Raw genomic sequence first — 15,347 nt, forward strand, 5'->3', positions numbered from 1 at the left:
GGCCGCACTGGCTGATAAGTGCTGAGCTATCTTGCTAACCAGTTGTGGGCCCAACGTCTATGGCCTTGTCAGGGACTTGCTGGCAACAGCGAAGACAACGACCAAGTCATACAAGGAGCTCGTAACCCTGAACCAGGAGCAACTCAAGCCCAAGGAGAGCATCCTCACAGCCAGACACCGGTTCTACACCCACTGACGGCCCGAAGGCCAGGAAGTCGCGAAGTACGCCGCAGACCCCAGGAGTCTGGAGGCACCGTGTGAGTTCGGCACCCACCTCAACGAAGCACTGCGGGACATTTTTGTCATTGGAATTGGCCATGAGGGCCTTCTTCACAAGCTACTGTGGGCGGATACCATAGTCACACTGCAGAAGGCCATCTCTGTGAGCCAGTCATTCATGACCTCGACCTGCGGTTGTAGGCAGATATCTCACCCTCAGGACACAAACCCGGCAGGTACTGTGCACAGAGTGGCGCTGTTTAGAGGCTGCACTGTAGAGCATGAACCCTCTCAGGGAAGAGAGAACAGGGCCCCGAGTCCCTTAACTCAGAGTCCGGCGAGGGGGGTTAATCGAGTAGCACCATGCTGGCATTACGGAGGGAACAACCAGTGCCGCTTTAAAGACTATGTATGCAAAGGCTGTAGCACATAGGGCCACCTCCAGCGAATGTGTAAGAGAAATATGACTCACTGTGTCGATGAAGAGTCTGCAGATGGCCATGAATCCAGCGTGGATTATGAATCGATAGACAGAGAGGCAGCCCAGTTCCACGGGGAGGTACATAGCATGCTTACCTGCACCACCGAGTGTTCCCCACTGAAGATGGAAGTCGAGATAGAGGGAGCTCCAGTCTTCATGGAAGTTGACACGGGGGCGAGCCAGTCAGTGATGAATCAAGGAGCCTTTGAGAGGCTATGGGACAATCCGGCTGAACGATGCGAGTTGGTCCCGGTTCAGGCAAAGCCGCGCACCTACACCAATTAAATTATCCCAGTCATTGGTAGTGTGAATGTAAAGGTACTCCATGATGGCACGATGCACAAGTTACTTCAGTGGATTGTTGCAGGTGACGGACCAATGCTGTTCGGCAGAAGGTGGATGGAGAAGATCCATTGGAAGTGGGAAGATTTCATCCCTCCAGCAATCGACGTTCCCCGCACTCAGAGGCAAAGCAAACCCTCACCTGAGAGTGGACCCAGTACTGGAGAGCAGACCAGCACAGCACCCGAGACACAGACCACTCAGCACGAGTGCGTGGAGAGCTGAGACGACCTGAATGCACCTTCCAGGCTCCAGTGGCAGGACTCCGGAGGAAGAAAATCGGATCCAGAAGAGACATCCCAACGGCGGAGGCAGAAGCCGGGGAGAAGAGGATCACCACAGTCGACATCGTGGATGAAGGAAAGATGGCACCCAAACCACGAGGTGATGCGCTGAAGACAAAGATGGCCGCGGCCAGACCACCAGGTGCAGCAATACATGGCACCAAATGGAGAAGCAGATTGGGGTAAAGCAAGCAAGGCTCTCTTAAAGGAGGCCTGCAACCCATTACATTTAAAGGGACAGTTCCACACACTCAAGCAATGTAATAAGAACTGTAAATCAGAGACAAAATGTGTAACTGATCATGTAAAATGTGTAACGGGTAATCTGTATTGTGTACATGCAACCAGCGAGGAAAAGTCGCGCGATTATGTAAAATGTATAATTGATGATCTGAACTGTGCACATGCAACCAGCGAGGAAAAGTCACGCGATCGCAATCAGACCCACAGAGTGTCCATCATAAGTAAGGAAAAGTTGTGCGATGCAGGATTTCTACTGCACGCAGCCAATGCAGCGGGCAGACACCCATCGGGTGCACACAGATCCAGCGAGCTACCCAATGCTGTAGCCTGTGCCCCGGGGACCAGAGTCATGCACCATGGAGTGTGGCCACAAGCAGCCAACACACACGAGCTGCAGAGCAAGCGACCTCAGCAGGGTAACGACACCAGTATCGATACCATACCCTGGGTCGGCTCCACCTCTCAAGCACCCGATGGCCCCAACTGCCAAGAGCCTGAAGGAGCAGAGTGCACACAAGGCCATACCCCTAGATATAGGATCACCCACCACTGTTCGCCTGAAGGAAACAGGCACCAGCCAGGATCCCAAACCAAATGACGCTCAGGCTAGACGACAGTTCCTCAGGGAGCAGCTGTGACCCAGGGCGCAAAGAAAGGACAGGGAGGTCACACACATCTGTGAACCGGCCCGGCGCTAGGGATCACGGCAACAGCCCCGAGAGCAGACTACGCGAGCCAACCGGGCTCCCACTGCCAGCACTGGGAGCTGAGCCGCCATCGGACTGCAGGGACACAACCCAGCAGCTCCGGAACTAGCTTGTCATCACGCACTGGTCACTGCATTGATAAGGCATCTAACATACTTGTCGCACCACGAACCACAAAAAAAAAATGCAAAATCCACTTACCTGAACTTGAATGTACATGAATGTTAGGAGCCCCCACCATAATTAATGTGGGAGGGGGGATGAATGGAGTGGTCAGGGACACACACACACACAAACAGCAACCACCAGCACCCTACTGCACCAACTACTCACCCAAGGTTGAAGTGACCCGCCAAGGGTCTACCAGACAGAGCCCACATAGAGCTAAGCCCAGAGCATAGTCAATGCAGAGGCGATTTGCACTGAGGGCTCAGGGGGGAGTGATGTCATGTATCCTACATGGCTACTGTTGGTACTATCACAAGGTGTGCCACCAGAGGACACAGCAGCGAGAGACTCTTAGGTTAACTGTACAGATGTGCCTGGCCTAGTATAAAAGGCAGGCCATCAGGTGTGATCCTCACTCTGGAGTTAACTAATAAAGGACTAAAGTCACTACAGTTCAAGTACAACACACTGCCTCGTGGAGTCATTACTAGAGCATCTAAGGACACTACAACGCCCATATTTTAAAAAGGAGGCAGGCAAAAAGCAGGACGCTATAGACCAGTTAGCCTAATATCTGTGGTTGGGAAAATGCTGAAGTCCATTATTAAAGAAGCAGTAGTGGGACATTTGGAAAAGCATGATTCAATCAAGCAGAGTCAGCATGGTTTTATGAGAGGGAAATCATGTTTGACAGATTTGCTGGAGTTCTTTGAGGATGTAACAAGCCAGGTGGATAAGGGGGAACCAGTGGATGTGGTATATTTCGATTTCCTGAAGGCATTCGATAAGGTGCCACATAAGAGGTTACTGCACAAGGTAAAAATTCACGGGGTTGGGTGTAATATAGTAGCATGGATAGAGGATTGACTAACAGAAAATAGAGAGTCAGGATAAATGGATCATTTTCCGGTTGACAAACAGTGACTAGTGGAGTGCCGCAGGGATCGGTGCTGGGTCCTCAACTATTTACAATCTATATTAATGACTTGGATGAAGGGACTGAGTGTAATATAGCCAAGTTTGCTGATGATACAAAGATGGGTGGGAAAGCAAATTGTGAGGAGGACACAAAATATCTGCAAAGGGATATAGACAGGCTAAGCTACTGGGCAAAAATTTGGCAGATGGAGTATAATGTGGGAAAATGTGAGGTTATCCAATGTGGCAGAAATAAAAGAAAAGCAATTATAATTTAAACTTTGGCCAAACTTGCAGATTTGAGTCTGCTCCAAAACAAAATATTGTAGGCCAAAAAAAAACTGCAGAATGGTGGCCAAAATTCAGTCCTGTGAACCTTTTGGTAATAACCCAAGAACTGCAGCACAAAAATTATAGGCTGATGGTAGGATATTGTAAACTCTTAACAATTGCCTTTCATTTCTCTGGCCTTTGATCAGGCCCTGCATATAGAAAAGATGTGAAGATTTCTTTTTACTTAGCTATTAAGGATAACAGTCAATTGAGTTCTGAAGGCTTCAACAAACTACTTAATAAATGTAACTCCACAGCAGAAGGCAAAACATAGAAACATAGAGAATAGGTGCAGGAGAAGGCCATTCGGCCCTTTCGAGCCTGCACCGTCATTCAATAAGATCATGGTTGATCTTTCACCTCAGTCCCCCTTTCCTGCTTTCTCTCCATACCCCTTGATCCCCTTAGCCATAAGGGCCATATCTAACTCCCTCTTGAATATATCCAATGAACTGGCATCAACAACTCTCTGCGGCAGGGAATTCCACAGGTTAACAACTCTCTGAGTGAAGAAGTTTCTTCTCATCTCAGTCCTAAATGGCCTACCCCTTATCCTAAGACTATGGCCCCAAGTTTCCACACGCGGCAAAACAGGCGCCCCTCCGAGCTGGGCACCCGTTTTTCGCGCTGAAAACGGCGCCTGAAAAAAAACACGCTATTCTCGAGTGCTTTGCAGCTTGATGTCTGCTTGGCGTGGCGCCCAGGGGGCGGAGCCTACCACTCGTGCCGATTTTGTAAGTAGGAGGGGGCGGGTACAATTTAAATGAGTTTTTTTCGTGCCGGCAATCCTGCATTGGAGCATTCGCGCACGCGCAGTCTGAAGGAAACATTGGCACTCGGCCATTTTAAAAAGTGCTGCAGAAAAAGTGAAAATTTGTTTATTGAACACTTGCAAAGGCTTGTATTTTAATTTTCTTGATATTTCTGTGTGTGAGGGTGAGGGAGTGCATTCTGTAATTAAAGATAGACTGTGATAAACGGGACACATGCACTTGTTTGAGACTATTTAAATTCTTTGTAGCTGTTCAATTTTAACATTTTTTAATAAAACCACATTGCCCTTCCATGATCAGCACTGAGGCTTCTTGCAGCCTTCTCCCCCTGCCGTCGGTCAGTCCCGACGGCAAACCCGCTGCCTGAAAGGCCTGCCTGAAGCACTTTCACACAGGTAGGAACATGGTTTATTTAATTTTTTCTTTGCTTATAAATTTTTATTCAGGTTGGATTTATTTGTATAATATTTGTATAAGTATAACTAAGGATTTATTGTAGAATGTAATGATTTCCCTTCCCCCCCCCCACCTCATTCCCGACGCCTAATTTGTAACCTGCGCCTGATTTTTTAATGTGTAGACAAGGTTTTTTCAAGCCTACAAAAATCTTCACTTGCTCCATTCTAAGTTAGTTTGGAGTACGTTTTCACTGTGGAAACTTTCAAATCAGGCGTCAGTGGCCGGACACGCCCCCTTTTTAAAAAAAAATTCTGTTCAAAAGTGAAACTGTTCTACCTGACTAGAACTGCAGAAAACTTAAATGTGGAGAATTCCGATTTCTAAGATACTCCGTTCTCCACCAGTTGCTCCTAAAAATCAGGAGCAAATCATGTGGAAACTTGGGGCCTATGTCCCCTGGTTCTGGACCTCCCCAACATCAGGAACATTCTTCCCGCATCTAACCTGTCCAGTCCCGCCAGAATCTTGTATGTTTCTATGAGATCCCCTCTCATCCTTCTAAACTCCAGTGAATAAAGGCCCAGTTGATCCAATCTCTCTGCATATGACAGTCCAGCCATCCCTGGAATCAGTCTGGTGAACCTTCGCTGCACTCCCTCAATAGCAAGAACATCCTTCCGCAAAACTGAACACAATATTCCAGGTGAGGCCTCACTAAGGCCCTGTACAACTGCAGTAAGACCTCCCTGCTCCGATACTCAAATCCCCGAGCTATGAAGGCCAACATACCATTTGCCATCTTCACCACCTGTTGTACCTGCATGGCAACCTTCAATCACTGATGAACCATGACACCCAGGTCTCGTTGCACCTCCCCTTTTCCTAATCTGCCGCCATTCAGATAATATTCTGCCTTCGTGTTTTTGCCCCCAAAATGGATAACCTCACATTTATCCACATTATCCTGCATCTGCCATGCATTTGCCCACTCACCTAACCTGTCCAAGTCACCCTGCAGCCTCTTAGCGTCCCCCTCACAGCTCACACTGCCACCCAGCATGGTGTCATCTGCAAACTTGGCGATATTACACTCAATTCCTTCATCCAAATCGTTAATGTATATTGTAAAGAGCTGGGGTCCATGCACTGAGCCCTGCGGCACTCCACTAGTCATTGCCTGCCATTCTGAAAAGGACCCGTTTATCCTGACTCTCTGCTTCCTGTCTGCCAACCAGTTCTCTATCCATGCAAGTACATTACCCCCTATACCATGCGCTTTGACTTTGCACACCAATCTCTTGTGTGAGACCTTGTCAAAAGCCTTTTGAAAGTCCAAATACACCACATCCACTGGTTCTCCCTTGTCCACTCTGCTTGTTACATCCTCAAAAAATTCCAGAAGATTCGTCAAGCATGATTTCCCTTTCATAAATCCATGCTGATGTGGACTGATCCTGTCACTGCTTCCCAAATGCACTGCTATTTCATCCTTAATGATTGATTCTAACATTTTCCCCACGACTGATGTCAGGCTAACCGGTCTATAATTACCCATTTTCTCTCTCCCTCCCTTTTTAAAAGGTTGTGTTACATTAGTTACCCTCCAGTCCATAGGAACTGATCCAGAGTTGATAGACTGAAGTACTCTGCGATGCAGACTATCAGGCTCCGGGGATTTATCAGCCTTCAATCCCATTAATTTCCCGCCTAAAAAGGATATCCCTTAGTTCCTCCTTCTCACTAGACCCACTGTCCCCTAGTACATTCAGATTGTTATTCGTGTCTTCCTTTGTGAAGACAAAACCGAAGTATTTGTTCAATTGGTCTGCCATTTCTTTGTTCGCCATTATAAATTTACCTGAATCCGATTGCAAGGGACCTACATTTGTCTTCACTAATCTTTTTCTCTTCACATATTTATAGAAGCTTTTTTAGTCAGTTTTTATGTTCCCTGCAAGCTTCCTCTCGTACTCTATTTTACCCCTCTTAATTAAACCCTTAGTCGTCCTCTGTTGAATTCTAAATTTCTCCCAGTTCTCAGGTTTGTTGCTTTTTCTGGCCAATTTATATGCCTCTTCCTTGGTTTTAACACTATCCTTAATTTCTCTTGTTAGCCACGGTTGAGCCACCTTCCTTGTTTTATTTTTTACTCCAGTCAGGGATGTACAATTGCTGAAGTTCATCCATGTGATCTTTAAATGTTTGCCATTGCCTATCCACCGTCCACCCTTTAAGTATCCTTTGCCAGTCTATTCTAGCCAATTCAGCCTCATACCATCGAAGTTACCTTTCTTTAAGTTCAGGACCATAGTTTCCGAATTAACTGTGTCACTCTCCAGCTTAATAAAGAATTCTACCATATTATGGTCACTCTTCCCCAAGGGGCCTCGCACAACAAGATTGAAAATTAGTCCCTTCTCATTACGCATCACCCAGTCTAGGATGGCCAACTCTCTAGTTGGTTTCTCGACATATTGGTCGAGAAAACCATCCTTAATACACTCCAGGAAATCCTCTTCCACTGCATTATTACCAGTTTCATTAGCCCAATCAATATGTAGATTAAAGTCGCCCATGATAACTGTTGTACCTTTATTGCACGCGTCCCTTATTTCTTGTTTGATGCTGTCCCCAACCTCACTATTACTGTTTGGTGGTCTGTATACAACTCCCATTAGCGTTTTCTGCCCTTTGCTATTCCGCAGCTCCACCTATACCGATTCCACATCATCCAGGCTAATGGCCTTCCTTCATATTGCATTAATTTCCTCTTTAACCAGCAACTCCACCCCGCCTCCTTTTCCTCTCTGCCTATCCTTCCTAAATGTTGAATACCCCTGGATGTTGAGTTCCCAGCCTTGGTCACCCTGGAGCCATGTCTCTGTGATGCCAATTACATCATATCCGTTAACTGCTGTCTGCGCAGTTAATTCGTCGACCTTATTCCGAATACTCCTCGCATTGAGGCACAGAGCCTTCAGGCTTGTCTTTTTAACACACTTTGCCCCTTTAGAATGTTGTTGTAATGTGGCCTTTTCTGTTTTTTGCCTTGGGTTTCTCTGCCCTCCACTTTTACTATTCTCCTTTCTATCTTTTGCTTCTGCCTCCATTTTATTTCCTTCTGTCTCCCTGCGTAGGTTCCCATTCCCCTGCCATGTTAGTTTAACTGCTCCCCAACAGCACTAGCAAACACTCCCCCTAGGACATTGGTTCCGGTCCTGCCCAGGTGCAGACCATCCGATTTGTACTGGTCCCACCTCCCCCAGAACCGGTTCCGATATCCCAGGAATTTGAATCCCTCCTTTTGCACCAGTGCTCAAGCCACGTATTCATCTGAGCTATCCTGTGATTCCTACTCTGACTAGCACGTGGCACTGGTAGCAATCCTGATATTACTACTTTTGAGGTCCTACTTTTTAATTTAGCTCCTAGCTCCCTAATTTCGTCTTGTAGGACCTCATCCGTTTTTTTTACCTATATCGTTGGTACTTATATGCACCACGACAACTGGCTGTTCACCCTTCCTTTTCAGAATGTCCTGCACCCTTCCCGAGACATCCTTGACCCTTGCACCAGGGAGGCAACATACCATCCTGGAGTCTCGGTTGCGGCCGCAGAAACGCCTATCTATTCCCCTTACAATCAAATCCCCTATCACTATTATTGTGTTCCTAACACAGATGAGGCTGCACACAGGGAGGTTAAAGTAACAGTGACCTCAGTCTTTAATAAGACACTCCAGATTGAGGAACAGGTCTTCGGGGCTGGCTTATATACAGTGCTCCCAAGGAATGCTGGGATCCTTTGGGACTTCAGGGGATGAGCTCCCTGGTGTTGGAACATGGGAATGCATGCTTTACAGATACAGATACACAACATCACTTCCCCCCCCCCCCCAAAGTCAAAGTGAAAAATATTTACAAGGCGAGGCGGTCAGGAGGCTTTCTTTCCCTGATGGACCACCTCGGTATAAATGTCTGTTCTGCTGTGTTGGCTGTGCCCCCGCTGGGCTGGCGTGTTGTTGGCCCTGCAGGGCTGCATGGTGAGCCTGGCTTTGCTGGGCTGTTAGGCGTGATGAGTTCGATTTCCTGGTCTGGCATAGTATCGTTGATCCTTTGGGTGTGTGTTGTGGGCTCGAAAAAGGTGATGTCTGCTGTGGGTTGTTCAGGGCAATCTATGAGCCACAACCTCGTTTGGTCCAGGTGCTTTCTGCAAATTTCTCCATTGTCTAGTTTGACTACAAACACCCTACTCCCTTCTTTAGCTATCACCGTGCCCGCGATCCACTTGGGACCATGTCCACAGTTTAGCACATACACAGGGTCATTCAGATCAATTTTCCGTGACACAGTGGCGCGACCATCGTTTACATTTTGTTCCTGACGCCTGCTCGCTACCTGATCATGCAGGTTGGGGTGAACCAGCGGGAGTCTGGCTTTAAGTGTCCTTTTCATGAATAGCTCAGCCGGGGGCACCCCTGTGAGCGAGTGGGGTCTCGTGCGGTAGCTGAGTAGTACTCGGGACAGGCGGATTTGGAGTGAGCCTTCTTGTGACTCGTTTAAGGCTCTGTTTGATGGTTTGTACTGCCCGCTCTGCCTGCCCATTGGAGGCTGGTTTAAACGGGGCCGAGGTGACATGTTTGATCCCATTGCGGGTCATGAATTCTTTAAATTCGGCACTGGTGAAACATGGCCCGTTGTCACTGACCAGTATGTCAGGCAGGTCGTGGGTGGCAAACATGGCCCTCAGGCTTTCAATGGTGGCGGTGGCGGTGCTTCCCGACATTATTTCACGTTCAATCCATTTTGAAAAAGCATCCACCACCACCAGGAATATTTTACCGAGAAACGGGCCCGCATAGTCGACATGGACCCTTAACCATGGTCTGGAGGGCCAGGACCACAAACTTAGTGGTGCCTCTCTGGACGCATTGCTCAACTGAGCACATACACTGCATTGCTGTACACAGGACTCTAAGTCAGAGTCGATACCGGGCCACCACACGTGGGATCTGGCTATCGCTTTCATCATTACTATACCCTGGTGTGTGCTGTGGAGATCCGAGATGAACATATCCCTGCCCTTTTTGGGTAGCTCTACGCGGTTACCCCACAACAGGCAGTCTGCCTGAATGGACAACTCGTCCTTTCGCCGCTGGAACGGCTTGATTGGCTCTTGAATTTCAACGGGGATGCTGGCCCAGCTCCCATGCAGTACACAGTTTTTTTACTAGGGACAGCAGAGGATCTTGGCTGGTCCAAGTCCTAATCTGGCGAGCCGTGACAGGTGATTTATCATTTTCAAACACTTCCATGACCATCAACAAGTCTGCGGGCTGCGCCACCATCAACAAGTTTGCAGGCTGCGCCATTTCCACCCCCGTGGTGGGCAATGGCAGCTGACTGAGTGCATCCACACAGTTCTCGGTGCCTGGCCTGTGGCGGATGGTATAGTTATATGCTGATAGCGTGAGTGCCCACCTTTGTATTTATCCCCTTGTTTTCAGTGAACAGGGATGGTGAGGGGCTTGTGATCGGTTTCTAGCTCAAATTTGAGGCCAAACAGGTAATGATGCATTTTTTTTACCCGAAACACACACGCTAATGCCTCTTTCTCAATCATGCTGTATGCCCTCTCGGCCTTAGACAAACTCCTGGAAGCATAGGCGACAGGTTACAATTTCTCCGCAACGTTAGCTTGTTATAATATACACCCGACTCAGTACGACGACACGTCACATGCTAGCACAAGTCTTTTACATGGGTTATACAATACAAGCAGCTTGTTGTGGCATAAAATGTTTCTGTCTTTCGCAAAAGCAATTACTTGGTTTTTTCCCCCCATACCCAATTCTCACCTTTGCGCAATAACACATGTAGAGGCTCTAAAAGGGTGCTTAACCCCGGTAGAAAGTTACCAAAATAGTTGAGGAGTCCCAGGAACGACCGCAGCTCCATGGCGTTCTGTGGCCTGGGCGCGTTCCTGATAGCCTCTGTCTTGGCGTCTGTGGGCCGAATGCCGTCCGCCGCGATCTTTCTCCCCAAAAACTCCACTTCTGTTGCCATGAAGATGCATTTCAGCCGCTGCCCTACGCGATCCAGTCGCTGGAGGACCTCCTCCAGGTTTTGTTGGTGCTCGGTGGTGTCCCGACCCGTGACCAATATGTCATCCTGAAAGACCACTGTGTGTGATACCGACTTGAGTAGGCTCTCCATATTACTCTGGAAGATTGCTGCAGCTGACCAAATTCCAAACGGGCATCTGTTGTAGACGAATAGTCCCTTGTGCGTGTTGATGCAAGTGAGGCCCTTCGAAGACTCCTCCAGCTCCTGCGTCGTGTAGGCCAATGTCAGGTCGAGCTTGGTGAACATCTTGCCTCCTGCCAGCGTCGCAAATAGGTCGTCTGCCTTAGGTAGCGGGTATTGGTCCCATAGCGAGAAACGATTAATAGTTACTTTATAATCGCCGCAAATCCTGACCGTGCCATCACTTTTGAGTACTGGAACAATCGGGCTGGCCCACTCGCTGAATTCCACTGGGGAGATGATGCCCTCGCATTGCAGCCTGTCCAGCTCGATTTCCACTCTCTTCCTCATCATCTGAGGTACCGCTCGTGCCTTGTGGTGAATGGGTCACATCTCTGGGACCAAGTGGATCCGCACCTTCACCCCGCAAAAGTTTCCAATGCCTGGCTCAAAAAGGGAAGGAAATTTATTAAGAACATGAGGCGTCATCGACATGTGATAGCGCTCGGATGTCATCCCAGTTCCAGCGGATTTTGCCCAGCCGGCTCCTTCCAAGTAGTGTGGGGCCATCGCCCGGGACAATCCAGAGTGGCAGTTGATACACCGTGCCCTCGTAGGTGACTTTGACCATGGCGCTGCCCAGGACAGTGATAAGCTCTTTGGTGTATGTTCTCAGTTTTGTGTGGATGGGGCTCAGGGCTGGTCTGAAAGCCTTGTTGCACCACAGTCTCTCAAACATCTCTTTACTCATGATGGATTGATTAGCGCCAGTGTCCAGTTCCATGGCTATGGGTAAGCCATTCAATTTTACAATTAGCATTATAAGTGGACATTTCGACAAAAATGTGTGCACCTCGTGTACTTCAGCATCTGCCTCCTCTCTCTGAGGCTCAAAATTGCTTTGATCCACCATGGGCCGGTCTTCCTCTGTCACGTGGTGGTTAGCAGGTTTTGCAGAGCTTGCAGCTCGTTTGCAAGCTCGTAGGAGGTGCCCCATTGTTCCACAGCTCTTGCAAACATACCCTTTGAAGCGGCATGAATAGGCTGAATGGAAGCCTCCGCAATTCCAACAAGGTGTGAATTGCCTTGCATTCATCCTTTGTTGGGGACTCTGAGTCATCTGGGTCACCTGAGGCCTGCTGGCAGTAGCAGACTCGTGGGTTCTACCCTGTACATTTCTGCTCACAAACACAGTTCCAGTTAATTATGAACATTGCTAGCACTTGTGTGCTGAAAGATTTGTTTGGTGTTATCACTGGTGGACATAAACGCCTGTGCTATCGCAATGGCCTTACTGAGGGTCGGTATCTCTACAGTCAAAAGTTTTCATAGGATGGTCTCGTGGCCAATGCCCAGTACAAAAAAGTCTCTGCGCATTTGCTCCAGGTAGCCATCAAACTCACATTGTCCTGCAAGTCGCCTTAGCTCGGTGATGTAGCTCACCACTTCCTGACCTTCAGATCGTTGGCACGTGTAGAACCGATACCTCGCCATCAGCGCGCTCTCTCTTGGGTTAAGATGCTCCCGAACCAGTGTACAGAGCTCCTCATATGACTTATCTGTGGGTTTCACCAGAGCCAGAAGATTCTTCATGAGGCTGTAGGTCGGTGCCCCGCAGACTATGAGGAGGACCGCTCTCCTTTTTGCAGCGCTTCCTTCTCCGTCCAGCTGGTTGGCTACAAAGTACTGGTCTAGCCGTTCGACATAGGCTTCCCAGTCCTCACCCTCCGAGAACTTCTCCAGGACGCCCACAGTTTGCTGCATCTTTGTGTTGGATTCATATTCCCGTCGCTAGTTATTGTGTTCCTAACGCAGATGAGGCTGCACACAGGGAGGTTAAAGTAACAGTGACCTCAGCCTTTAATAAGACACTCCAGAGTGAGGAATAGGCCTTAGGGGCCGGCTTAAATATAGTGCTCCCAAGGGATGCTGAGATCCCTTGGGACTTCAGGGGATGAGCTCCCTGGTGGCGGAACATGGGAATGCATGCTTTACAGATACAAACTATAGCTCTCCCACTCTTATTCCTGCCCTCCTGTGCAGCAGAGCCACCCACGGTGCCATGAACTTGGCTGCTGCTGCCCTCCCCTGATGAGTCATCCTCCTCAACAGTACCTCAAAGGTATATAGAATATATTATCAGTGGAGGGTCATTTTGGTAGTAGCAAGTGTTGGAAATAAAGCTCATGACATTGCCATCATATTAAAGAGGAACTTGGTACTGATGAGAAGTCCTGAGTTCCTAGATCATAATCAGAATATCCCTGTATATCAGTTATTGTTTTCTATTTTCTTTTTATTTATGTACTGATTTTCATTTGCAATGCCCAATGCTGTTTTTTGGCATATTTGAAGAGTTACGACTGTTTTTATGGCGCCCAACTACGCCAAAAAAAATTTTTAAGTTTCTCCGTTTTAACTTGTGAATGTGTCCCGGCGCACATTGTCCTTAAGTTCTGTGGGTGGAGCCTAAGATGTGCGCCAAAAAGATCGGGTTGCCAGGGTAACGAGGGACACACTGCAGGCTGAGGCTGGAAAGTGAAACATACAAGACATTCTGGCCAGCTCACAGCAACCTGCACAAGCACCTTGTACATTGAAGCTTACCAACATGAAAATATTAAAGAGTCTTTGTGCCAAAAGTAAACTGAATTGGAAAGGCCCCCCTCGCCCACCCCCGCCGGTGCCCGATGCCGCTCCTAGTCCAGGCCGAAAGACCTCCCTCCTCCCGGAGCCGGTGCTGCTCCTAGCCCAGGCTGAAAGGCCTCCCTGACCCTGGAGCCGTTGCCACTCCCAGCCCAGGCTGAAAGGCCTCCCTGACCCTGGAGCCGGTGCCACTCCCAGCCCAGGCTGAAAGGCCTCCCTGCCCCTGGAGCCGGTGCCACTCCCAGCCCAGGCTGAAAGGCCTCCCTGCCCCTGGAGCCGGTGCCACTCCCAGCCCAGGCTGAAAGGGTGGACCAAAAGCCCCAGATTAAAGTTAATTCAAAATTAAAGTTAATTCAAAATTAAAGACAAAAGGGAGATTGTTATAGTACTACAGAACCCATAAATAAAAGAGATTATAATTACACTCTCTCCCTCTCTGCCGCTGCTGTCCCAGCCGTGGAACTGGATCTTCTACGTTGATTCTCTTACTGTGCTGATTTTGTTAACTGCCCAGAAGCTTTTTCAGAACGGACACATACGCCATCTTAAGAAAAATCGTAGTTGGCCAAACTTACATAAATAACCAGAATTGGCACGGGTGACAATGAGGTAAAAAAAATCGTAACCTAAAAAAAACAAACCCAAGTGATTACGCTGGTGCAGAAACTTTGGGGAAACATGGAGATTTTAATTTACTCAAAAAAAAACGGTGTCCGCCAAAAAGCAGCGCAGATAATTGGGGAAAATTGAGCCCTAAGTCTTATAAAAGTACAAAGACAAACACAAGAAAAATACAATGAAACTGTTTCTATTATCTTCTGGTCTTATTAGCGATTATGCAGTAGAAATTTGATCCTAGATTATAATAACATTTTTAATCACTTTTTCCATGCTTCTAATTCTGACTCTGCATTTCTCTATAACACTCAATCTCATCCCTAATCAGATATTTACCCAATTTCTTTAAAGCAGTTACTTGATACCTCATTAATTACTCTGAAGGAAGGAAAGTTCTAACCAATTCGTCGTCTCGCTCAAAGCTGGTTAATTTTGTGTGGTGTTGATCTTATTACTTCTGTTCCTCTGTCACTTACAGAATTATGTTTTTTTTTGGATGGCTGTGGCTAATGAAGCATTGTTTTAACATCAATGGAATATGGTCTAGAGCTGACCTATCCTAGCACTCAAACCATTGATGAAATGGAAATTACTGTTGCAATGTTATTGTATTCACATCAAATTTATCTCTTTGGTACATTAAGCTTTCATATAATAACTCACTATGAGTAATTTCTGCTCTATGTGCAAGCTATTTTCTCATTGTTTCTTCTCTCTCTCCATTCCAAATGGTTACTTTAGCTTTCAACTTGGAAATCCAACTTCTGAGTTCACTGAATATAAAATGAGTCTTGTAAAATTCTATTAGGGCTAAAACTTTGATACCATTGCACCTCCAGTTAGCGGCAGGCAGGAGCGCTAATAGGGTACTGAGGCAATAGCAGTGCAGTGAGGTGATTCTGGTGAAACACGGCAAATCCAGTCCCCCATAGTGCTGCCACGATGAGTTAGTGCCAGGGACTTCTACGCCA

This window comes from Pristiophorus japonicus, chromosome 4, assembly GCF_044704955.1.
Source record: "Pristiophorus japonicus isolate sPriJap1 chromosome 4, sPriJap1.hap1, whole genome shotgun sequence".
NCBI classification, from domain to species: domain Eukaryota; kingdom Metazoa; phylum Chordata; class Chondrichthyes; family Pristiophoridae; genus Pristiophorus; species Pristiophorus japonicus.